The following is a 25,397-nucleotide window of genomic DNA, read 5'->3' as shown; positions in this document are numbered from 1 at the left end:
GTGGGAGCGAATACTGAAGCAACGGATAAACAGCAGAAATGATCTGTGACTTAGCGTTGACCATGCAAGCTTTAAGGGTTTTGTCCCACATCACATCCAGTTCAGGAACAGGGGAGTACAGCGACGTCAGCTCCATAATACTCGGCTAGGGCATCATTTGGATTATCCAAATTAACAGCAGATCTCCATTAATTCATCTCATAGGTTTAGACAGATCTGTAAGTCAGACATTGGGTCAAATTTATGGTTAGAATATTAATTATTGTGATTATTTACTGCTAGTTTTTACATTGGAATTTTGCCACTGTTAGAAAACAAGACTATCGGTGTAATAACCAGGAGCAGTTGTAAAGTTGAAGCTATTGATGAATTGTGAAAATTCACCGTTTAATTACGTCGTTGAGTATTCTATATTATCTTTATCTGGAGTTAAAAGGATATTGTAAAGTCCAGTAAATTTATCTTGTGAACTAATAACCCTAAGGGCAGAAAAATACCCTAGATCACTAAACTGGTATCAGAGTTGGCTCTCCTACCAACCTGGCGGTTGTTTAAAGCTGGAACAGCGGGAGGCAGTTTTTGGCAAGGGGTATGCATAGTCTTGGCGAAAGTTGGAAGAGCAGTAAGCGGAAACTATTAAAAGATTGCTAGCGTGGAACAGAAGGGCTCTTATAAAATTTGAGTTGGACAGAAAAGCTGCAGAATGTAAGGAAATGAATAGGCTGAAAACCACAGCCAACCTGAGAAAAATATAGGCAGTGCTCCATGGGGAAATGAAAGCAAACACCTTGAGGTTTCAAACAAAGTTAAGGATGGTGGAGACACACAAGAAGGAAAATTGCACACCCTAACAAGTCTGCCAGAGGAAATGAAGGACTCCGCAACTGAAGAATCCACTAGCTTAGGCACCGCTGAACAAGATCAAGAAACCTGTAATGTTACAGTGGAAGGTAGGCAACCTTCTATATCTTCTTCTAGTGATAATGCCTCTGTATATGACCCTGTGGAAAGGGACACAGATTCATCTGTACAAGCTGTTGGAGAAGTTGAGATCGAATATTTTAGTGCTGAGGTGGGTGGTAAACAAAAAGAGGCATACCAAGACCAAGTATGTATATCTCATCAGAAAATATCACTCTGAAATATGCTCAGACATATCCCGTTTCACTGAGGTAGAAAATTTTGTTATGGCAATTCAAAGGCGTGGAACTTCATATAGAAAAAACTATTGACAAGAATAACAATGGGAAACTAGATGTTTTTAATGAAAATTCATCAAGCAGAAACGATTTTGTTCCATTACTCTGTGCCCAAGGAGGAGACAAACTTGCAGAATCAAATTTCTGAGAAGCAGACACCACCAACTTCAGACAATATTGACAGTCTAAAATCAAATACAAAAGCTACCATGGAATCATTTGTAATCAAAAATGTGGGGAGGACGCTGGATGTGAAAGAGGATGATGGACCTGACATATGCACGCTCACAAGAGAATGGAGAGCTCACCTAATACTGGAGTACTCCAAGAATAAGTTTGCTTGTGAATTATTGGACGGACTCATTCATGATGACAGGTACAAGGTGGATAACGAGATCATCCTCTATGAAGATGAGATATACTTTTTCCTTGAATCTACACTCAAGGGAAAGCTCATTAGAACTTCACATGACAAACCAGCTAAAGTCACAACAAAGTCTCACCCTCAAAACAGGGATTGCATAGATAAAGGAAACTTGATTGCAGCAACAAAAGAAGGAATTAACAGAAGACATACTGGTTGTAAGAGGCATTGTAAAAATGCAAAAAAAAGGCATGCAGATACAATGTCCAGCCAACACCAATATTCTTTATGTTCACTGGCCTACTGTTGAAAGGATTAGATCAAGCTAGACTGTGGCATCTTACCAGGCATGATTCTAAACCTGAGGGAGCCTATTATCCATGAGGACTATCTTGGTATGAAGCATAGATATACGCTAACAGACTTGAGTGTACGATGCAAAATATTGTTGGTTCACTATTGACAAATTTCCCTCATAGGTGTCATTCCAATGTTCAAGAAATCTTGGGTACCTTTATTGTGTACAGTGAAAGGCACAAAGTAACCTCATCTGCAAAAAGGTCTTTGCATCAGACTCCAGATGGATCACTTCTGGATGTTATAAGGAATATATATGATCTCCTCATATCTTGTACTGTCCAAATACATGAGGTTGAAGATAATAATTGCTATCTATATTCTGGGACCCAATCCATCCTTCCCTCAAAAGGGTGAAGAGGCCAAAACCCTTCAAAGGGAGTACACCGGGAAATCAAAGCTGGATGAGGAGGCCCGCAAGGATTTGAGAAAGAAGAAGCTTTGTTTCAGCTATCAGGAACCTTGGACTCCAAGACATAGATGTGCAGGAAAAGACAAGTTGGGCAAAGCACACCACATTGAGGTCTACTCAAACAGTGAAAGTGATGAGAAGGATGGGGAGACAGGGCAGGGACAGGTACAGGAGCAGGCACATCTGACTGCAGGAGAGGAGTCATCTCAGACTGGGGGCTAAAGGCCCTCTTATTGCATCTATGTCAAGACTTCCCAAGTATCATGTATTCAGTTTCAGGGGGTCATGTTGGGGCATAGGGTGACTGTGTTGATTGATGGTGGGGCATCCCACAACTTTATTGATGCAGCCTTGGTGGATCAGAGGGAGATTCCAACGGAGGAGTTCGATAGGTTAACAGTGGTGAACTACACTTTGACAAATGATTTCTTTGTGGTGGATGTTCCGGACACCAATGTAGTACTCGGTGTTCAGTGGCTTTACTCTATGGGGAGATATACTATTGATCAGAGGAGGATGAAGATGGAGTTTACAGATCAGGATGGCAGAAAAGTAGTTTTGAGGACCATGCATCATTACCCACGTAAGATAGTGTCATGTCAGAGTATGGAGGCAATGTTCCACATGGAGACATAGAGTGGGTAGTAGAGAGCTACATTTTTGACAAAAGACAACCAAAGCAGCCTCAACAGTATCCTGAGGACATTCAGTATTACTCTACAAACATCTGAAAGTTTTCGCAGACATTCCTCTAGGTAGACCTGCAGACAGGGGATTTGAGCATGTGATAGAGTTGGAAGAAGGGGTGCAAGTTATAACCAGTCTTCATCGTCATCCCAAGGTTTATAAGGACAAAATTGAGAAGGCTATCAAAGAACTGTTGAGATTAAGCTACATTCGTCCAAGTTCTATCCCCTTTGCTTCTTCAATGGCAGTGGCTAGGAAGAAGGATGGAACCTTGAGAATGTGCATTGATTGTAGGGCACTCAATAAAAGGACAATCAAAAACCAGCACCCCGTCCCAAGAATTGATGAGATACTGGATGAACTACGGGGAGCAAAATATTTTTCAAAGATAGATCTTTACTCAGGGTACCATCAGATCCAAGTTCGGAAGCAAGAAATCCTGAATACTACTTTTAGGTGCCACTATGGGCACTATAAGTTTTTGGTTATGTCATTTGGGCTACCCAATGCACCCACAACATTTCAATCATGCATGAACCATATGTTCAACAAACAGTTGCAGGAAGTATTTGTTGGTTTTCTTTGATGGCATTCTCATTTACAACAAAACTTGGGGGGGTCACCTCAAACATTTGGATGAAGTGTTGGGGATCTTGAAGGAACAGGAGTTCTATGCCAAGGAGTCCAAGTGCAAGCTCTAGATGACTGAGATGCTCCATTTGGGGCATGTGATAATGGAGAACAGGGTTCAGGTGCACCAGGAGAAGATTAGGGCAATTATAGAGTGGCCTACCCCAAAGAATGTGGCTAAACTAAACAGCTTCTTGGGCCTTTGCACATATTACAAGAAGTTTGTTAAGGGGTTCTCACAGCTAACAACACCTCTTACAGACCTCACAAAGAAAGGGGCTTTCAGTTGGTCTGATAAGGCACAGGCAACCTTCGAGAGGATGAAGCAGGGAATGAGTTCATGCCTTGTGATGGCACTACCAGATTTCACTTAGCCATTCGTGCTCGAGTGTGATGCTTCAAGGATAGGGATCAAAGCAGTGTTGATGTAGAATCACCACCCCGTTGCAATTGAGAGTCACAAGATCAAGGATTATGAACGACATTATTATATTTACGATAAAGAGATGTTGGCCATTATGCATGCACTGGCCAAGTTCAGACAATACCTAGTGGGGAACAAGTTTAAAGCAAAGACTGATCATAACAACCTACGGTTCCTCATGGAGCAGAAGGAGTTGAGCGAATGGCAGCAGAAGTGGATAGGAAATCTCTAGGCATACGATTTTGAGATTGAGTATGTGAAGGGCAAGAACAATGTGGTAGCAAATGCCCTTTCCAGAATGCCATCCACCCTCTCTCTTATGGAGATTTCAAGGGACTGGAGATCTCTTATATTGGTGGAGTATTCCAAAAACAAATTTGCTTGTGAGATCCTCGATGGGTTAATCCCAGATGACAGGTATTGTATTGTTGATGGCAATATCTATTACAAAGACTGGATTTACCTGGTACCAGAGTCTCAACTCAAGGAGAAGATTATGTAGGCAACACACAGCTCACCCCTAGCAGGGCACCTTGGGTACTTGAAGACTTATAGACAGATCAAGGAGAGTGTTACATGGAAGGGCCTCAAGATAGATGTGTTGAGGTTTGCCAAAGAATGCAATGTTTGCCAACAAAACAAAGCAGAGCATACTCACCCGGCAAGGTTGCTTCCCATCCTAAAGCACAAATGGGAAAGCATTTCCATGGATTTCATCACAGGATTGCCCCAAGAACAAGGGAAAGACTATATTTATGTGGTGGTGGACAAGCTCATGAAGTTTGCACACTTCTTCCCATACCCTCCAAATATTCAGCAGCACAAGTGGTAGAGTTGTTCTTCAAAGAGGTGGTAAAATTGCATGGGTTGCTAAAAACAATTGTGAGTGACAGGAATACTCGGTTCATGGGAGGATTCTAACAGTTGTTCAAACTGGTTGGGATGGAGCTAACACCTAGTACTTGTTGATTTGGGGTAGCATCGGATGTGCTCTAGCCACGAAATTTGGTGGAGAGGTTGGGGCACATGAGATCTCCAATACCAGAAAGGGTTTGGGCAGATTCTAAACAGTTCAGGAGATATTAAAATAATTAATATTTTTAATGGAGTCCCTAAGTCTAAACTTAGGAAAAATAAAATATTAATGTGTATTAATATGAAACTGTGTTAAAATGGTCCAAAAGACATGGATCAAGCCAGATCTGACCTTAACCGTTGATTAGGGACTTATCTCGGCTGTTGATATGTCAACAGGAAAAGTATAAGAGGAGGCTTGAGGGTCACTTGGAGAACACACCAGAGTGATCAGTCATTCTATTCTCTAGAGCGGGGTTTGCTAAGAGAGATAGAATTAGTGATCGGGAGATGCAGCTGAGGGGCATTTGAGTACAGAGAGACAGAAAGGCAGAGATAGTGCCGAGAGAGCAGCGCAATAGCCAAGGAGAGTGATGCAAAGCCAGACAGGGCTCACGCAGGGCCACGTAAAGGCAATCAGGAGCTGCGCAGAGCCTCAGAGAGGCTAGCGTTACTGATGCAGAGGGCCAAAGGGCTAACGCGGAGCCTCCCAGGGCTGACGCAGACCCATCCACGGTGACGCAGGGCCGGCGTGAGGCAGAGAGGGGCTGACGCAATCCAAAGAGAGGCTAAAGCTGGGGTTTCTGGGGCAAATTTGTGCTGAGTAGCTGCCAGAAGGATTATCCAGGGTTTCAGCCAAAAGATTTGTCAGAAACTGAGAGGTATTACTGCCAAGGAAATTCTCTGTTGGGTAGGCCAGTTTCGGCACCCAGATTGTACTCTGATATTGCTTAATAAGAAAACCCTCAGATAGCTGCACCGGTTTTCCCACATTGGGTTTTTCTGGGGACATTAGTCCAAAAATAATGGTGTCATATGGTGTGTTTGTTTCTGTTTCTTTTAGTTGTTGATTTGTAATATGTTGAGCATGCACTAGTGTTTATTTTCAGTATTTACATTGTAAATAACTTGTTAAGGAAAATAACAAGTAGGTAGGAATAAATCAGATAAAGTGCATGGAGGGTTTCTAACTAAGTAAACTTAGAAACTTCAACGATACTAGCTACCACCCACAAAATGATCGACAAACTGAAATAGTCTACAAATAGCTGAGGATTGTCTTAGAAACTATGTATTTGGCCAACAAAAAGCATGGGTAAAGTGGTTACACCTAGGAGAGCACTGTTATAGCACCACTTATCACATGTCAATCAAGATGACACCCTTCCAGGCCCTGTATGGATATGAAGCCCAACATTTGTGGATCCGGTATTTGGTAATAGTGAAGCTCCTCTAGCTAAGGATTAGGTTCAAGAGAACCAAAACATACTACGAGTCCTCAAAGATAATTTGCAGATGACCCAGAACCAACAGAAAATCTATGCAGACAGACATCAAGTGTATCTTTGTCTACAGCCCTATAGGCAGTCATTGCTCAAAAAGAAAGGGTCGGGAGAAGCTTAAACCCAAATTCTATGGACCCTACCATATTGTGATGCATGTAGGGAAGGTGGCCTATGAGCTAGAGCTCTAGGAGGGGTGTATGATGTTGATTTTGAGTAGCATCGGATGTGCTCTAGCTCCAAAATTTTGTGGAGGGGCTAGAACATATGAGATCTCCAAGACCCAGAATCGTTTGGAGAAATTCCACCCGAATGAGGAGTTATTAAAATAATTAATATTTTTAATGGGTTCCTAAGTCTAAACTTAGGAGAATAAAAATATTAATGGGTATTAATAAAGATATGGGTGAGAAGCTTCTACGAGACGAGGATCAAGTCTGTTTTAATCTTAGTCGTTGATTAGAGACTTAATCTCGGCCGTTGATTCATCAACAGGGAAAGTATAAGAGAAGACTTGAGATTCATTTGGAGACACACCGGCAGATACTCAATATCCCAAGGAAAATCGATTCTCAAGGAAAAGGAGATCAATTTCAGAGGGAGAGTTGCAAGGTGGAGGAAGAGGAGGGCATCAGCAGCAGTCAGTGACTGAGGAGGAGGTGACGCAGGGGTATTGAGAGACAACACAAAGGGAAGACGCAGTGCTCACACAGGGTGACGCAGAGGGACGCAAAGTGACGCAAAAGTGACGCAGAAGGGGGAGAAGGGTCTCCAGTGTGTCAGAAAGTTTCCGGCAAAGGGATGAACCTTGCCACAGGTGTTTTCTCTCAGTGATGTCTTAGTTTCTCTGTAAAATCATTCCTTGTAAAGCGATTGTTGCCGAAGATTAATAAAACCCTCATTTGTTGCACCAGTTTTCCCACATTGGGTTTTTCCGGGGACACTTGTCCAAAAACAACTGTGTTGATGTGATTGGTTTTTGTGCTTGTATATCACTGTTATTTTTTTTCTATGTAATTATGTGATAACTGCGGTAGAATTTATTTTAATGTTTGCTGAAGAGATTTCGTAAATAACTTATTGTGAGAAATAAGCAGGTTAAATAAATCAGTTACTGCAGTAGAATTTCAGGTTAGAAATTTTCACATGGTATCAGAGCAAAGATCCGGCAATAGGAGAGAAGAATCTGCTATGGGTCAAGAGCATGATGCAGAGGCATCAACTTAGAGGGACTCATGCAGATTTCCAGAAAAAGAAGAAAGCACAAAGAACATGGATCACGATTATTCTATGTTAGCTTCCAGACTGGAAGAAGTCGCTTGCCTAGCAAGTTCTGCCTCCTCTGAGGTTTGGTATATAGATAGTGGAGCTTCCTGGCATATGACAGGAATACGAGAATGTTTTTCAAATTATTAGGAAGAAAGGATGAATTTTCAGATCACCATGGGAAATAAGGCAAAGTGTACCCCCGTAGGAAGAGGTATTGTAGTCTTTCAAACCAAAGCAGGGGAGCGGCTTCAAGCAACCAATGCGTTGCATGTGCCAGGACTGGGGATGAACTTACTCTCTGTATCTCAACTTCAAAACAAGGGCTATGACGTTTTCTTCATTAAGGAGAAAGTACATGTCAAACACCTGAGTTGGAAAAGGAAAGCCCATATTGGAATCAGAAGTAATAGGCTGTATAGATTACAACTAGAATCTCCAATGGCACTGATAGGCAATAATGAGGATAAAGATTTGAATGAACTATGGAACAGGAGGATGGGACACTTACACCATGTGGCTCTGAGAATTCTTGGGAAAACAGTATCAAGAGTTCCAGAATTAAGTACCGAACGAGATGATGTATGCCGAGGGTGCGCTCTAGGCAAGTATGCCAAAGCAACATTTTCCAAAAGTAACAATAGGGCTCAAGAGTGTTCTGGGATTGATACACTCAGATATCTGCAGACCCATATCCACAAAAGCTCTTAGTGGTCGTGAGTACTTCGTCACCTTCATCGATGACCATTCCAAGAAGACTTGGATCTACTTTCTAAAAACCAAGGATGAGCTTTTTCTTCGATTCGAAGAGTTCAAGGCTTTAGTAGAGAATTTGACAGGAAAGAAGAAGAAAGTGTTGCACTCATACAATGGTGTAGAGTACGTTGACAAGAACTTCACTAATTTTCGCGCTAGGTAAGGCATCAGAAGAGAGTGGACACCTCCCTATAATCCAGAGCAAAATGGGGTAGCAGAAAGGAAGAACAGGACTATTGTGGAAGCAGCCAGGGCGATGTTGTATGATTAGGATATGCCCAAATTCCTGTGGGCAGAAGCATGCAGCACAACAGTTTATGTCCAGAACAGGACTCCTCACAGGGCATTGGGCAAGATTACTCTGGAAAGTGTCTTCACCGGGAAGACACCTGAAGTTAGTCATTTCAGGATATTTGGGAGTTTGGCATACTGCCATATACCCGAAGAAAAGAGAAAGAAATTGGATCAAACTGTAGAAAAAGGATATCTTGTGGGATATAGCAAGAATGCTAAGGCATATAGAGTCTATCTTCGAAGGAATAAAAAGGTAGTAGTTCAGCGGGATATAAAGTTCATGGAGGAGAGAGCTTTCAGGAAATCCCGAGAAATGTCTTTCGAGGAGCAGTCGAAAGATGATCCGTTAGTACAACCACTCCGCCCAACGAAAACTAGTACCTATAATTCCCATAAAGGCAGCTTCAAAAAAAGTGGAGTCTCAGGAAGAGGAAAAGCAAATGAATTTACCCACTACCAGTGGAAGAACGAGTCGGGAACTTCGACAGATTCTGCGGGATGCAGAGGACTTCGTTGGTGCACCCAAGAATAAGAAAAGGGAGCAAAGACAGCCAGACAAATACCAGGCATTGGTAGCTCAGGTTGGGGAACCCTCTAGTTTTCAGGAGGTCATTCAGCATCAAGTATGGGTAGATGCTGTGGTGGAGGAATATAGTTCTATAAAGGTCAATGATGTCTGGAAAGTGGTACCTAGGCCTCGAGACAGGTCAATGGTAGGTTTGAGATGGATCTACAAAGTCAAATATGTTGCAGATGGCAGTGTGGAAAAATACAAATCCAGGTTTATGGCTAAGGGATATGCTCAAAAGGAAGGGATAGACTACGAAGAAACCTTCGCCCCAGTAACCAAGTATACTTCTATTAGATTTGTGATATCCCTTGCAGCACAGATGGGGTGGGGGATTCACTAGATGGATGTCAAGACAACGTTCTTGAATGGGGTGATAGAAGAAGAAGTATACATTGAACAACCAAAGGGTTTTGAGACACATGAGAAGAAATCTCATGTATGCAGGTTGAAGAAAGCCTTGTATGGGCTTAAACAGGCACCTAGAGCATGGTACGGTCGAATTGATGGCTACTTGCAAAAGATGGGATTCGTCAAGAGTGATGCAAATCGTAATCTCTACTATCTTGTTGTAGAGAATGAACCTCTAATCTTAGTGTTATGTGTGGATGATTTTTTCCTGACAGACTCATCAAAGATTGCAAGGAGAACCTAGCCACAGAATTTGACATGAAGGATTTGGGACGAATGCATTATTTCCTGGGGTTGGAAGTTTGGCAACAGAAGGGTGAAATCTTCCTTGGACAAGGGAGGTACGCTACAGAGATTTTGAAAAGGTTCAGAATGCAGGACTGTAGACCTATGGCTACTCCAATGATCACCAACTGGAAGAAGATTGATGCATCCAAAGATAAAGAAGTCGATCACACCTTGTACAGGCAGCTCATAGGGTCCCTAATGTATCTGGTCAATACCAGGCCAGACATATTTTACGCTGTCAATACCCTCAGTCAGTTCATGGTCGAACCAAAAAGCGCGCACTAGGCAGCAGCCAAACATGTTCTCAAATATATATGAGGAACAGTTAAGCATGGACTAATGTACACCCAAAGCAATGACATCAGGCTGAGTGGGTTCACTCACGCAAATTGGGCTGGAAGTTCAATGGATCCGAAAAGTACCACTGGGTACTGTTTCAACATTGGATCAGGAATGACCTCCTAGTGTAGTAGGAAACAAAAATATGTGGCTTTGAGTTCAGCTGAAGCAGAATATATGGCAGCTAGCACAGCGTCGTGCGAAGCCATATGGCTTAGGAAATTGCTTGTGAATCTATTCAAGAGGAAGATGGAAGTGACCAGTATTTTGTGTGATAATCAGAGTTGCATCAAGCTCTCCGAGAATCCAGTATTTCATGATCGGTCGAAGCACATTGATATCAAGTGTCACTTCGTCAGAGACTGTGTCCAACGAGGGGCAGTACAGTTGAGGTACATTCCTACTAAAGAACAGGTGGCAAACATTCTCACCAAGGCTCTGGGAAAAACAAAGATTGTTTATTTCAGGGAGAAGATGGGGATGGTGAATAATCTGTTTCAGTAATGGAAACGAATAGTATAGATGCAGTGCAGCAGTTAGCAGTCGCAGTGCTATGGGCAACATGATGCAGCATATTCAGAGGGACTTGCAGTACAGATGTAGCAGTGACAATTGGAGTGTCATGGGCAGCAATACAGGTTGCAGTAGCACAGTAGATGAGGGGCAGTAGACCAAGCATCAATCAGCGCAAAGGACCGATGTCGTGGATCAATGTGGTGCTTCTATTGGGAAATACTACCAGAGCACATTCCTCGCTAAGAGGGAGTGTTGATTTTGGGTAGCATCGGATGTGCTATAGCTCCAAAATTTTGTGGAGGGGCTAGAACATATGAGATCTCCAAGACCTAGAAATCGTTTGGAGAAATTCCACCCAAATGTGGAGTTATTAAAATAATTAATATTTTTAATGGGTTCCTAAGTCTAAACTTAGGAAAATGAAAATATTAATGGGTATTAATAAAGATATAGGTGAGAAGCTTCTAAGAGACGAGGATCAAGTCTGTTTTAATCTTAGCCGTTGATTAGAGACTTAATCTCGGCAATTGATTCATCAACAGAAAAAGTATAAGAGAAGACTTGAGAGTCATTTGGAGACGCACCAGCAGATACTCAATATCCCAAGGAAAAGGAGATCGATTTGAGAGGGAGAGTTGCAGGGTGGAGGAAGAGGAGGGCATCAACAGCGATCAGTGACTAAGGAGGAGGTGACACAGGGGTATTGAGAGACAGCGCATAGAGAAGACGCAGGCTGATGCAGAGGGGCACAAAACCACGCAAAGTGACGCAGAAGTGGGAGAAGGGTCTCCAGGGTGTCAAAAAGTTTCTGACAAAGGGATGAACCTTGCCTCGAGTGTTTTCTCTCAGTAGTGTCTCAGTTTCTCTGTAAAATCATTCCTTGTAAAGCTATTGTTGCTAAAGATTAATAAAACCCTCATCTGTTGCACTGGTTTTCCCACACTGGGTTTTTCCGGTGACAATTGTCCAAAAACAACTGTGTTGATGTGATTGGTTCTTGTGCTTGTATATCACTGTTATTTTTTCTCTATGTAATTATGTGATAACTGCAATAGAATTTATTTTAATGTTTGTTTAAGAGATTTCGTAAATAGCTTATTGTGAGAAATAAGTAGGTGAAATAATCAATCACTGCAGTAGAATTTCGGGTTAGAAATTTTCACATATGATTCACAATGTTTTCCACGTCTCTTGCTTCAAAAAGGCCCTAGGCCAACATGTAATCGTGTCTACAAAGCTTTCACAACTAAAAAATGACGAGACGCTAGTTCTAGTTCTAAAGGAAATTTTGTAGGTGCGGGAGCAAAAGTTGAGGAACATGATTGTTTGACGGATAATTTTCTTTTGCGGAGAGAAGTGAACTCCCTAGATCTAGTGGCTAATCTAGAAACAACAAGAACAAAAAGGCTAATGCTTTCCTTAAAGAAATTAGAACATGGAGGAAAGGCCTACCTAGAGTCCAACGCAAGTTCTCCTCTTTTCCTTGCTTGCAAGGTTTAGCTCCAAACCCAAATGCTATAAATAGGACCTGCAAGACAACTAAAACAACCAAGAGCACTACAACATACAAATAGCATGTACTAACATCCCTAAACAATGAGTCAAGAAGGCATTGTAATGCATATGCATCAGTGAAGCATAAGCATAGGAAAACCAAGTACTTTTTTGTATTAATGGATATAGGAGAAATTACAACCCTTTACAGATCTTGACCTTGTAGATGTCTCCCAACTATCATGTCCATCCCTTGTCACAAAGCAAACCCTTCTATCACAACTCAAGTGCATGGATGGATAATGGATCCTTAGGCACAAAGCAATAGCATGAGAGCACAACTAAGAGTCTCCAAAAGCCAACCCAAACTCCATGGGAGGCAATAAATTTATAGGTTAAATAGGTGGCTTTGGGATTTACCAATTAGGACTTAGATCCACATATGAGGGAGGATAAGCTCTCGGGATAAGAGATAAGACCCCAAGCATAGGAGTTTGAGATCTCAATCAATAGTAAATGGTTCAAACCACTTTGGAAGCTTCTAGAAAGATAAAATTAAAAAAAAAAAATTACTTTTTACCGAATTCTAGAGGCCATCGCACCTGCAACTAAGGCAACATGCGTTGGTTAACACAGTTGCCAAGTGTACAACATGCAACAGTGCAGGTTGCTCAAAGGGGAAGTGTGATGGGTCCAAAAATGAGGTTTTTAAGCTGTTAAACCCAGAATTCTTGGACTTTTTGGAGAGAAGATGTTCTAGGCTTTGCAGGGGATGAGTGCCAAGTGTCATTGGATGTTGATCCATCTGGTTTCCAAACCATTTGATTGGATATGACAAAATCACCTGTAACAAGGACCATTAAGGAGTACCTGGTGAAATGGAAAGATTTGTCAGTTCAAGATGTTACATGGGAAGGGGAACTGGTGCTCCAACATTTGGGGCTAAAGTTGCTTGAGAACAAGCAATCTTGGGCGAGGAGGACTATAATATCCCCATCTGCTTAGGATTCATAAGGAAGGGGGTCTGCTAGCCTAATAAGGTTCCCATATGCTACAGCGAGAAAAATTAATCAAGGGAACATGATTCGCCTAAGAGAAAACATTAAAAAGGTTAAAGTCGTGAAAAGGGGACATGGGTCCTAGGCTAATGAAAAGTAACTTTATATTTAAGTGAGAAAACCCACTAAAGTGACTATTAAAATAAAAGGGTAAAATAGTGACAAAAATGGCGAATGAATTGTAAAAGAGGAAAAATGAGGAGTCTCTCCTCATTCTTGCATTTTCCAATTTGAGAAAAAGAAGTTTGGAGATCTCTTGAGGAAGAATCTAGGCCATAGGGCTTTTGGAAACCCTCACTATTCGTTGCTAGTTTCGGTGTTGAAACCATACACCCTAGCTACTTTCGGTCTATAAGTGATCTAAACTGGTAAAATAACAATTGTAAAAGAAATATTGATTCACCCCCCCCCCCCAGTGTTTCCAACACTCAATTGTTGAGACTAAAAGCATGTTGCACCTGAGCTCCAGTACCCAAAGTACATCCTGAACTCACAGCAATCCTCCTGACTCCATCTTGAATGGTACAGTCCTTCTTCCTCTGATTGCATGTTGACTCTTGTCACCAATCTTCATATGTAGATCAGAGTCCCATGTATTAAGGCTCTCAAATACTTTTCACGATCCTATCATATGCTTTGATGTTGTACTATCTATGAACCAAGCACCCTAACGAGCGATGCTCACTGAAAAATGAGAGATTAGAGGAAACTCCTTGTTGAACCACCTCGTGAAATCATCCACATTAATTGTCGCTGGAGCAACCATTTCCATCCAACGTTTCTTCTCTTTCCCCCCATTCTTCTTCTTGTGTGGACACTTGCTCGCATAATGACCATACTCTTTACATGCAAAGCATTTCACCTTGTTCAAGTCCTTCTTGATTATGAACTTCTATTTTCCCTTCTTCAGCTTACTAGATAAGGCAATGTTCTCTGCACTAGTGTTCTACGAAGATCCCCATCCCGAAGTTCCTCTTGGATGAAAGCACTCCATAACCTGTTCCAATTTGGAAGTATCGCTAGTGTAACTACTCCTTTGATGAATGGCTTAAACTACTCTAAGAAGCCCTTTATCGCAATCCTCACCAATTCTGATTCTTCCACATTGTTCCCTATAGCTGCAAGCTCATCACAAACTTGCAAAATCCTTGTGATATACAAAGTCGCGTTCTCACCACCTATCATCTTGATGTCCCTGAGCTTCTCTCTCAATACCATCTTCAGATTCTCTTTCTTGTTCTGAAACAATACTTTCAAAGCGTCCCACATGTGCCATAAAGTGTCTTTCCTGGTGAGACAAGGTATCAAGTGATCCTTGACTCCACCAAGAATGATCAACATGGCCTTCGCATCAACATTTTTATGCAAAGCCAAAGCTGCTACATCAATCGATGCTTTGATCTGAGTGTTGGCACAGTCCCACAGATCATTCACCAACAATACTAGCTTGATTATCTCCTTCCACGAACTGTAGTTGGAAATCACTTCCAATTGGTCCTCAAACCTCAAGCAAGAAACCATCTTGAACAGATATCCTTCAATAGTAAGACAACTCGGCTTTCGCTTACAGTTGATCCCCGTGCACACTTCCAACCCAACCAGTCTTCAAAGTTGCTTTGATTCCATGTTAGAAATCCACGCACCCCGGTTCTGGTATATGCCTTACTTAGGAAATACAAACACACTAGCAGTGCCTAACTTTAAACAATTTGCACAGCAAAATACACCAGAAATCAGATCAATGATAGTACACAAAGTTTAATGCTTAGCCTTGTTTCTTATAAGTCCATTAACAAGAAAATCACAGGGCTCTCATTCCAGGGATAATGGCCCTTTACAATCCCTATACTATGCAATGCCTTTCCTTTGACTAAATTACCTAGGGTTGAAGCCAAGTCCTTCAAGCCCTCAACTGCCCAACAACCAATCTTCTGAGGCTATCCTTTGTCTCAAAAACCTACAGCCACCTATTGTAGCAAATTTAAAAACTTATGGCCCTCATAAAATTGGCCAGCCAACTCCTCCTAGTTGTAGTAGCCTACAGCCACCTCTGGATTGCTTCCTGGTGACTTAATAGTCCCCCCGGCATGCCCATCTCACCCCTCATTATTGTACCCTTTTCTCTCCATGGTCATCATTGTTGTAGCCCTATGTGAGCCCCTAATTCTTGCGGCTGCCTCCTTCAAGATTCCTTTTCTTCTTGTTAATAAAAGCAAGCCCCAACCTTCCTTAACTTTTCTTCTACTAGCACTACTTCACTTACAAGCCTGTGGCCCTGCATTCTACCCGCAACCTATCCTTGCCTATGAGCTACTACAATAGCTCTGAAATAGTTTGGCCCTCTCCTTTTGGCCTCTCTCAAACTACGACCTCGTATAGGACTCTTTCCTTTAGTCCACCCTTCCACCTACAACAACAGTGAAGCAAAACCCCAAGAAACCTTTCACCATAGAAAAGATGCCAAAAAACCCTTGTTTCCCTAGTTGCAAATCCTCCTTCAATTTCAGAGCTCATCCAACATGAGATCCATCACATCTTGTTCTTATGAGTTTCACCAAATGCCTTTCCATTGGCCTCTTATTTATACATTTCCTTAAGATGCCTTGGAAGCCCATTCTCCTTCAAGAAGCCCCATTTCTTAAACTCAACATTAAATTAGAATAGTTAATTTTTCCCTTGGGTTCAAGTCCACTCCTTTGTGTCCAAAACCGCAAACTTGGGTAAAAAGCCCACACATCACATTTGTGGGTTTTTCTCTCTCATTAGCCTAACACCAAGGGCGTGTGGGAGTACCTCTGAATGCTACCCAATTTCAAGAGGGAATCTTGCTTAATGGACATGCCATTTGCCTACTTTGGAGCTTGATGTGTGCCAATTAGAATTGGATTGCTTAAAATGTAGAGCTATATAGTGACAATTAAGTCGCTTATTTGTGTAATTTGTACATGTTATTATTGTTGCCTCCACCTATCATATGTATAAAGGGAGGAAAGTCCTTTCATTCAATCATATCAATCACATACTTGTATTAGAGATGTCAGATTTAAAGCGAACTTGTCTCTTTTTCATGTTCTTCATTGTACTTTGCTCTTTTGTTGATGCAAGGAAGGCTTTAGGGTTAGGCTCTGCCCTAAGAAGACAAGGAAAACTAAGGTTTGGGAGAAACCTCAAAGGAGCGAAGGGAGCACTTATTCTTGTAGTTCACGAGAGAGATAAAGATTAGTGTTTTGTGGCATTTCGAAACCCTAGTACTACTTGGAGTGCTTGAGGTGGGGAAGATAGGGGGAGACTATCTTGTTGTATCTTCCACACTTGTGCAATGTAAGTGTCTGTGCTAAAGATAACTTGCCATTGTGTATATTTGCTTGTTGTGGATCTTAGGAGCGAGTCGCGACTAGCTTTGGTTGGGAATGATTCCTAACTAGAAGAAGTTGGTGGCTAGGATTTTGTTAGATTTGGACTCTAGAGAGCATTGGAACAATCCTATCTTCTGATAAGCTTGAAAGACTTACTTGTACCATCTTTAGAAAAGTTGTTGGTATGTACTTGTAACTTCATCTTATGATATATGAAGAGTTCCTTGTTATCCAAGCTTTGTGTACTTGAAGATTTGATTTTCAGCTTATGGTCTCGTGATAATTGAATCACTTCTAATGCTAGTAGTGCATGCAGATTTGACAAAACAGAGAGCAGATTTTGTTAAGTGATTTGAAAAATATAAAGAAGTTAAGCGAGCAGATTTTTCTGTCATAAATCTGTTGTAATAAGTCATTTTCAAATATGTTACATTTTGGGACATGTGCCCTAAGGGCTGCAAACATGTTCCCTTGGAGTACAATTGTGCGATGTTTATTTTCTAGGGCCGCCTTGTATAATTGGTTAGAAAGAAGGGAAATATGCATTGTTGTTATTTACATTTCAGATTCAACAATATGAAGAGAGAACTCCAAGAACTCGTGAAGGGTGCCAAAAGAGACATCTCATATCATGTTGGTTCGACACTCTGAAATCCATGACAGTTGACTCGTGCAGGTAGAGGATAATTTTGGGAAGTCAACAATGCTATAGCAGTGAAGAAGGAGACAACCTTCCAATTGATCATGAAGGAGATCCAATATTAACACAAAAAGGGAGAAGTCATCCCATCCTTTGCAGTTTTCCCAGACAAGATTCTAGGGCAACGAAAGGGCAAGCTTGTTGTTGTCTCCGCAACAAGAAGTCACCTACAGGTTGGATGATGAGAAATTGGCATAGGAATGGCAAAAATCTATAGTTGAGCCTAATTGTAATCTATTGTTTCATGGAATTTTTGGAGCTAAGTATGCTTCCTCTTTGAAGTTGGTTTTCTCATTTGGGTTTCCAGTGTAAAGCCTGTGTGCTCTATGATGTATGATTGTCTAAGTTTGTTGTTTTGTATTCATGACTAATACACAGTAAAATCTGAAGACAGCAATTGCAAAGGATTGAGACTATTATGCAACGGTAATTTGTCTATAACAAAGAACAACAAGGTTAAAGAAAGCAATGCAGTCAAGAACATTTGATTTCCATATATTAAATTTTTGAAGACATCCGTGTTGATGAATAACACTGGCCATAAGGTAAGTGATTACAAATCAACAACCACTGATTCCCCCAATGGCAGCACATTCTCACAAATAATTTTGCAGTGGAAACAAAATAGAAAATAACACAAAAATCCAAAATAATAGCAACACAATTTACCCCCAACTCCTCATCACATTCAATTAACTCAGAGAAATCATTGGACTCCCAGACCAAGGAAAATGGCCCACAAAAAGTACAAAGAAATCACAGCAAAATCCGAAGAATTTTCCAGCAAAATTCCAGCCTCCCAATCACCTATGTGGCCCTCCTTCGGCCTCCTGTGCATCCCAAGCATAGCCCAGTCAGCTATTCACTTCACACGAGCGACTGCCTTAGCTGTGCAGCCCTCCTAGATTCACAATTGTTGGTTCCCTGCTAGTTTTCTTGCTGCTGATAATTTTCTTCTGTTGCCTTTTCTCCTTTCCTCAACCTTGTGACTCACTCACAAAAAACTGCAATTCAGAAAATCTTTCTCTAAAATTTTCTCTCACTTCAGTAACCGCAATATGCAATGTGTCTTCATCCTCTCCCTTAGGCTCATTTATAATTCTCCAAGGCCAAATCCCTAATCTCGAAAGTGATAAAAGGCTAGGATTAAATCGTAACTCACTTAGATCAACAGCGGAGACTAGATTTAAGTCACCTAATTAATTAAATATTTGTTTTGATATAAAGCATTAGCCTAAACATACATTAATCATTTTAAATGTTCAATGTACTTTTCCTAAGTTATATTTGGGAATGAGATAATATTAGTTGCTCTTCTCAAACAACCACCTAAAGAGGACTTCACTTCCACGTGCTAGGACACCAAGCCAATCTGGATTCTGGAAGACCTTCAAATGCTACAAAACTCAATACTCCCTCCTCATAAGGAAGGGGATTCTCCACCACCCCCAACTTGTCTATATAGAAAACAAATTTCCTTTTCACTAGTGGCTTGGTGAGAATATTAGCTAACTACTCCCATGTGGGAAATGTACTGCAGTCTCACAACATTTCTCTAAACCCTACCTCTAATGAAGCAGTATCTCATCTCTATGTGCTTGGACCTGTCATGAAACACTATATTCTTTGAAAACTTGATGCAACTTTGGTTATCCCAGTGGACCATTGTAGGTCCCATCTCAAGACCAGACAACCCTGTGAGCATCTTACAAAGCCTTATGGCTTCACAACTCACTAGACTCATTGCCATGTACTAGACCTCTATTAAGTTAAGAGCCATTGAGTGCTACTTCTTGCTGAACCACGAGATAATAGCTTACCCCAAGCTAAAACAACATTCCGATGTACTATTCCTATCCACTACACTCCCAATCCAGTTCAAATTTGTAAAGCCCTGCAACTACACTCCTCCAACTCTAACATATCTCAATCCATAGTCCATTGTACCAAGGAGATACCTCAACACATACTTTGTTGCCACCCAATGAACCCTCCTCGACTCCATGATAAATTGGCTAAGTGTATAAACTACAAAGCATATACCCGATCTAGTATTGACTAGATATAGCAATGACCCGATCAACTACCTGTACAATGTCGGATCCACAAACTCACTCTTAGAAGAATCAATCTCCTCAAGTTAATGATCATAGGTGCGGACAAAGGCCTACAATCCACCATCCCAAATCTCTTCAAGGTCTTAATTGCATACTTGCCCTACCCAAGGAATATCTCTCTTGGTTGCCACCACACCTTTGGTCCCAAAAAGTAGTTCATCAATCCAAATTCTTTCATCTCAAATTCCGAAGTAAGCTCCTCCTTACACATCCCTATGAGCCTCTCCAATTTTATCAAAAAGAGATCATCAACATACAATACCGAGATAAGTGGCTCACCATCAACAAGTACATAGTATAAGTTGGAGTCCTCCTCAATCTTAGTGAAGCCCAATCCAAGTAGGTACCCTTGAATCCTAGAGTCCCATGCACAAGGTACCTACTTAAGTTCATATAAGGCCTTCTTCAGTTTGCAACTTTGCATACATGGGACACCCTTCCATGCACCTAAAATCCCTAAGGATGCTCAATATAGACCTCTTCCTCAATTACCCCAATGATGAAGACAATCTTCACATCCATCTGATGAATCCTCCACCCCATCTTTGAGGCAATAGATGCAACTACCCTAATAGATGCATATTTGGTGACAAGTGCAAATGTCTCTTCGTAATGCACTCCCTCCCTCAAGGAGAACCCTCTCATCCAAAACCTCGCTTTTTACTTCTCGATATTGCCATTTTTTGCATGCTTGATCTTAAAGATTCATCGAGAAGTGACCACTAACTTCCCCTCAAGCCTCAATACTATCTCCCCCACATTGTTCCTCGTGATGGAACTATACTCTTCCACAAGGGCATCCCTCCAAACCTATTGTTTTGTTGCCTCCTCAAAGGTAGAAGGCTTGGACTCACTATGTTGCTCATCAAGGCCGTATCACTAGAAAATCTTGTTGGTGCTCTACTTTCCCAATGGTCCTCTTAGGAGCCTCCGCATGCTCCTCTACATCCCTCATGATTTGCTTGGCCCATCTTGACCACCTCCTTGGCTCAAAGGAACATCTCACTCTTCCTCCTAATCAGAAAGTTGTGATTGTTGGTCCCTGCTTAACCGTTGGAGCTTCTCACTCCCAATCCTCTACCACTATTGGATCTGTCTCATGTGACCTCCTAGAGATCCTACCCTCCTCAAATTTGACATCCCGGCTAACTTATCTTCCTCTTCCCTAAAATGCAAACCTTATGGGCCTTTAAGATCTCACTGTATCCAACAAAAACCCCTCTCTTAGATGAGAGATCCAACTTAGTCTTCTCTGATGGAATATGGACATACATTAGGCTTCCAAAGATGCGAAGATGGCTCACCTCCACTCTCACTCCTATAAATGCCTCCTCGAGAGTCTTGTCCTCTAGTGCCACGTGAGGATTTGTAGGTACATTGTTGTCTCACAAGCCTCTGCCCACGAGAACATAGGCAAGTCCTAATCATGGATCATTGCTTTTGTTGCTCCAACTATAGTCATGTTCTTCCTCGTTGCCACTTCATTATGTTGTTGATTGTAGGGCACTGTTAGTTCTTTCTTGATTCCTACCTCCTTGCAGAAACACTTGAACTCATTGTAGGTATACTCGCCCCCATTGTCTAATCTGAGGACCTTGATCTTCTTCCTAGTCTAGTTCTCTAGCTTTAAACTCCTTTGGAACTGTTCGAAGACCTCATTCTTAGCCTTCAAGAAGTAGATCCATGTTCTCCTGAAAAAATCATCTATTAAGGTCACAAAATAGCTAAATTGTAATGTTCCCGAGAAATTAATTCCCTATGGGACGAAATATCCTATCAATCCTCGTAGGTTATGGTCCTTCATAAAGGGGAAAAACCCCAAAATTCCCATTGTTCGACAAGTTCTGGGGAAACTGGGCGAAGAAACCCAAAGTTGGGGCTTGGCGTAAAGTTTACTCAATGAATTAAGAAGAAGATACCCCTATAGGAAATCTATAAATATACCAGGGTTGAATTCATTTTAGGGCATCATGGTTGATCAATTCATTTGTTTCTTGAGCATTAGCTCTCAGGGTTTTAAGACCCCTTTCCTCTTGTCAATTTCGGTGGTGAAAGTTTCCACCCTAGTTGACACCATTCTATCTTTTCTCTATGTTCTGGCACAGGAAAACCTTATGGAAGGACAGTGAAATTTTGTTGTTTCTTGATCTTGGTTTTGTCATAGGAATATCAATCTGGAAGGGCAGTGAAACTCTATTTTGATCCTTATTTTGGCACATAACGACCATTTGGAAGGCAGCGAGTTTCTAATTGCTCCTAATTCTATTGTTTTGTCCTAGAAAACCCTTATTCTATAGCAGCTCAACTACACCTTAACAGGACTCTATGAATAGATCTATTGGACAGTACGAATTTTCTATAAAGCAAGGCAGTTCGAAGTAGGTTGGATATCAATCTTGTGCTGAGACTTAGGATTAGGAATTGAGGAAAACCCCCCTCGCATCATGTAGAAAGTACTCTACTCTCTGTGTAAGGAAAGAGGTACCCAAGGATCTGCAAGAAACATTATTTTTGTGGGAGATGAAGTTGATCAAGGATTCCTTATTGAGGATAGAAGCTAAATGTAGTGCAATAGACCTCACTATAGGGTAAAGATAGGGTTAGAACCCTCGTTCAAGTAAAACAGTGAACAACATAACCATTTCCTCAATCCAAGGTCAAACGCAATCCTGGACGAGTCTATAACAAGCCACAGGGGTCCCGAAATCTAGACTTAAAGTACATCATCCTTGATCGAAGTTTGTTGAGGAGTGCATGGGTCATATATCGCAGGAGGCCCTAACCTTGCAATAAGTTGGGTAGGACGTGACGACTCAGATCCGAGATAAGCTAGAGCAATTAGTTTGGTATTATTAGGTTGCTTTCAATTGTTGTTGTATTGACAGATTCATTAGATTCTCATGTTGAATTCAAGACTTGGGAACTTAATTGAAAAATCGTACTCACCTGGTTGAATCATTTTGACTATAAACGCAACTAAATATTGTTGTCTGGATGAACTACAATACTTTGGTATATTGTTACTGTGGATACCAAAGTTATATTTTGTACTGGAATTGTATCAAAGTTATTGTTCTGTTGTCTTGCAAAGGTTTGAACAGTTTAATAATATTGTGCTAAGAGTATTGCAGCGTTGACTGTTCAACAATCGTATTAGTTTAAACAGTTATGCTAGAGATGGAAAACGGTTGTTACAAGAAATTCTAGAGCAAAATTACCCTATTCCATTACAACGGCATCAAAGTCGAAATCCTGCCAACCTGGATGGTAATTAAAAATGGAACCACTGGAAGAAAATTTCTAGCAAAAGTATGCAGAGTCTTGGAGAAAGTTGGAAGTGTAGTAAGCAAGGACTTTGAGGAAGATGGAAAAGCAGCGAGAAAAAAATATCTTCAGGCTGCAAGAATGGAACAAAAGATTAGAAGAATATAAAAAAATGCCACAACATCTAAGAAAGAAAAAATGGGACGACTTCTAGAATAGTGGCCAAAAAAACAAACCAAGGGATATTGATCATAAGCCCAGGCCTGAAAAACGAAGCGTAAGAAAAGTTGAAGCAAAGACCAAAGCATGGTCATGGTTGTATCCACCTAAAGAGAAGGTATGCAATCAACTAGAATTAACTAAAAGGGATCAGTAATAGATTACCAACTTTAGTTATCACAGCTATTGCACCCCTGATGGCGAAAATGGAAAGTATCTTGATAGAAAGAAAGAAAGAAATTATTTTAACGTCCACGAGGCTAAAGATAGCCTATGGGACAAATTGCTTCTTCATCTGCTTGATGTATTCAGCCCTTTTTCTATGAAGCTTCAAAATAAATGCTCCCAGCTTCTCGACAAACCCCTCGCTAAATAGATTATCCCAAGAGCTAGCTGTCAGCATATCTGCATAACTTTCCCTGTTGTCTTTGAAGGCCTCACATTCTAAAATGAAATGTTTTTCTGTTTCCACTTTTCCGGAAGAACAAAAAATGCATACCCTTTCCTCCCACGCTTCCTTTGGGCCTTTTCCAGCGCCCTGTTTCACAACGAAGTTGATGAGAATTAGTCCTTAACTGAGCAATAAGAATTTTGGCTCTCCAAGAGATATTGGCCTCTATGTATGCTTTTGCTTGATGACTATGAGTGGGATTAAACACTTCAATATAGTAATTTTTCTTTCTTCCTAGCTCCTTATCCCAAGTATTCTTGTGGAACTTTTCCATAAAAAAAGCTTTTATCTCTTTGTTGTTTATGGGACACGCGTTCAAGCAAATACCCCATTTACTAAACCATTTTTTATTTTGCTGCATCCAAGTTTTTTTGCTCTTGCACAATCTATTATTAAAGACAACCTTAGGCCATCTACCCTCTTCCATTTGCTCAATTTTTTGTAAATACCTTATGACTCGCACCATAGCAATTGTTTCAATAGGAGCAGTCCCTATTTCACTTAACAAGATATCATAAGGAACTGCACTTTTAATCTTAAATTTGTTTGTAATCAAATTCTTCTGAAATTTCTCAATTTGTCTCCACTGCATGTCGGATGCACTGTTGGCCCATAGTTCACAACCATAGAGAATCACCAGAATCACTAAAAGCCCAAAAAGAGTTTGAGTGGTTTTCCAGTCCCATAACTCTGCCTCTCTACACCTATTTTGAAAAGCATAAAATGCTTTCCAACCCCCCAAAGTTCTTTTCTTTCTACAACCATTCCAGCTTAGATTTTTGTTGAAGTCAATTCCGAGGTATTTGTAATCCGCAACTTCTTCCAGAATGTTGCCTTCAAAGTAGAACTTATGCTGGTTATGTTTTCTTTTCTTAGAGAAAACCACTACTTTCGTTTTGCTGATATTGACTTCCATCCCCACACTTCTACAAAAATGCTGAAGGGATAGTAAGTGTTCTTGCAAACCAAGAGCCGATTTAGCAATCAGAATAAGGTCATCTGCATATAAAAGAAGCCTTATAACAAACTTGCCCAAATAGATACCATCACCCCCTTGCAAATTTAACCACTCCTCAAGCTTGTCGATATATAAACCAAAAAGGGTAGGAGACAGTGGGCAACCTTGCTTGACCCCGATATCGCTTCTAAAACTTTCAGAAATGCCTGCTAAAGTTCTAATTTTGACTTTCACCTCTTCATACAACGTATGCACAGCTGCTCTCAAATGTTTAGGAACCCCAAGTTCCTCTATTCTGTGCCAAAGCTTATCCCTAGGAACCGAGTCAAACGCTTTTCTGAAATCAACAAAGCAACAAAAGACTTCTTCTTTTTTCTCCCAAACTTTTTCAATGATATGCCTTAAAGCTATACAATGATCAATTGTGGAATGTTTAGGTCTAAAATCTGCTTGCCCTTTAGCACGCTTATCTCTTTCTTCTGCCCACTTGCTAATTTTGTTTTCTAGCATGCTTCCAAATAGCTTTGCAAACAAAGGGTTTATCATGATTGTCCTATAATTGGAGGGATTATTGACGTCACGCTCTTGAAAAGAGGTATTGCCAGAGTAGTTGTCCAATCTGTGGGGAGCACTTGTTGTATGATGTTGTTGAAGATTTTGTGAAAGTGGTACAGCTGGTAGTGACTCTTCTGTTGGATCAAAGGATGGGCCACTGAAAGGTGCAAGTATTTTTGAGCCACCAACATGCCAAGTTGAAGCACCTCTTCAGAGCAAGTTTAAACCAATACAGGATAAAGAACATTAGTTCAAGATTCTCATCTCCACCCAAAATAACAGAATTGCAGAAAATTTTGGTCGATTTGTTGGATAGGGTTGGTTCACAATATTCAGAAGGAAGTAGCTCTGCCAAAG

The 25,397-nt window shown here is 41.0% G+C and overlaps 1 protein-coding gene across 2 annotated transcripts in view; it reads right to left on the bottom strand.

Annotated features, from left to right (window-relative positions):
- Nucleotides 1-25,397, bottom strand: part of LOC149258917 (serine/threonine-protein kinase rio2-like) — a 233,179-nt gene that overhangs the window by 174,721 nt on the left and 33,061 nt on the right. The window contains exon 4 of one of the 2 annotated variants that reach the window (XM_089416745.1): nt 1,508-1,634. The exons of the other annotated variant lie outside the window; for it this stretch is intronic. The gene's annotated coding sequence lies outside the window, so the exon portion shown is untranslated. The remainder of the gene's footprint in view (nt 1-1,507; nt 1,635-25,397) is intronic. 2 annotated transcript variants of the gene reach the window in all.

Source organism: Pinus tabuliformis, chromosome 6 (genome assembly GCF_031772625.1).
Source record: "Pinus tabuliformis cultivar Carrire ecotype Pingquan chromosome 6, CPIR1, whole genome shotgun sequence".
In the NCBI taxonomy this organism is placed as follows: Eukaryota; Viridiplantae; Streptophyta; class Pinopsida; order Pinales; family Pinaceae; genus Pinus; species Pinus tabuliformis.
The sequence above is the reverse complement of the archived record's forward strand: the minus strand, read 5'-3'. Positions and strand labels throughout refer to the sequence as shown.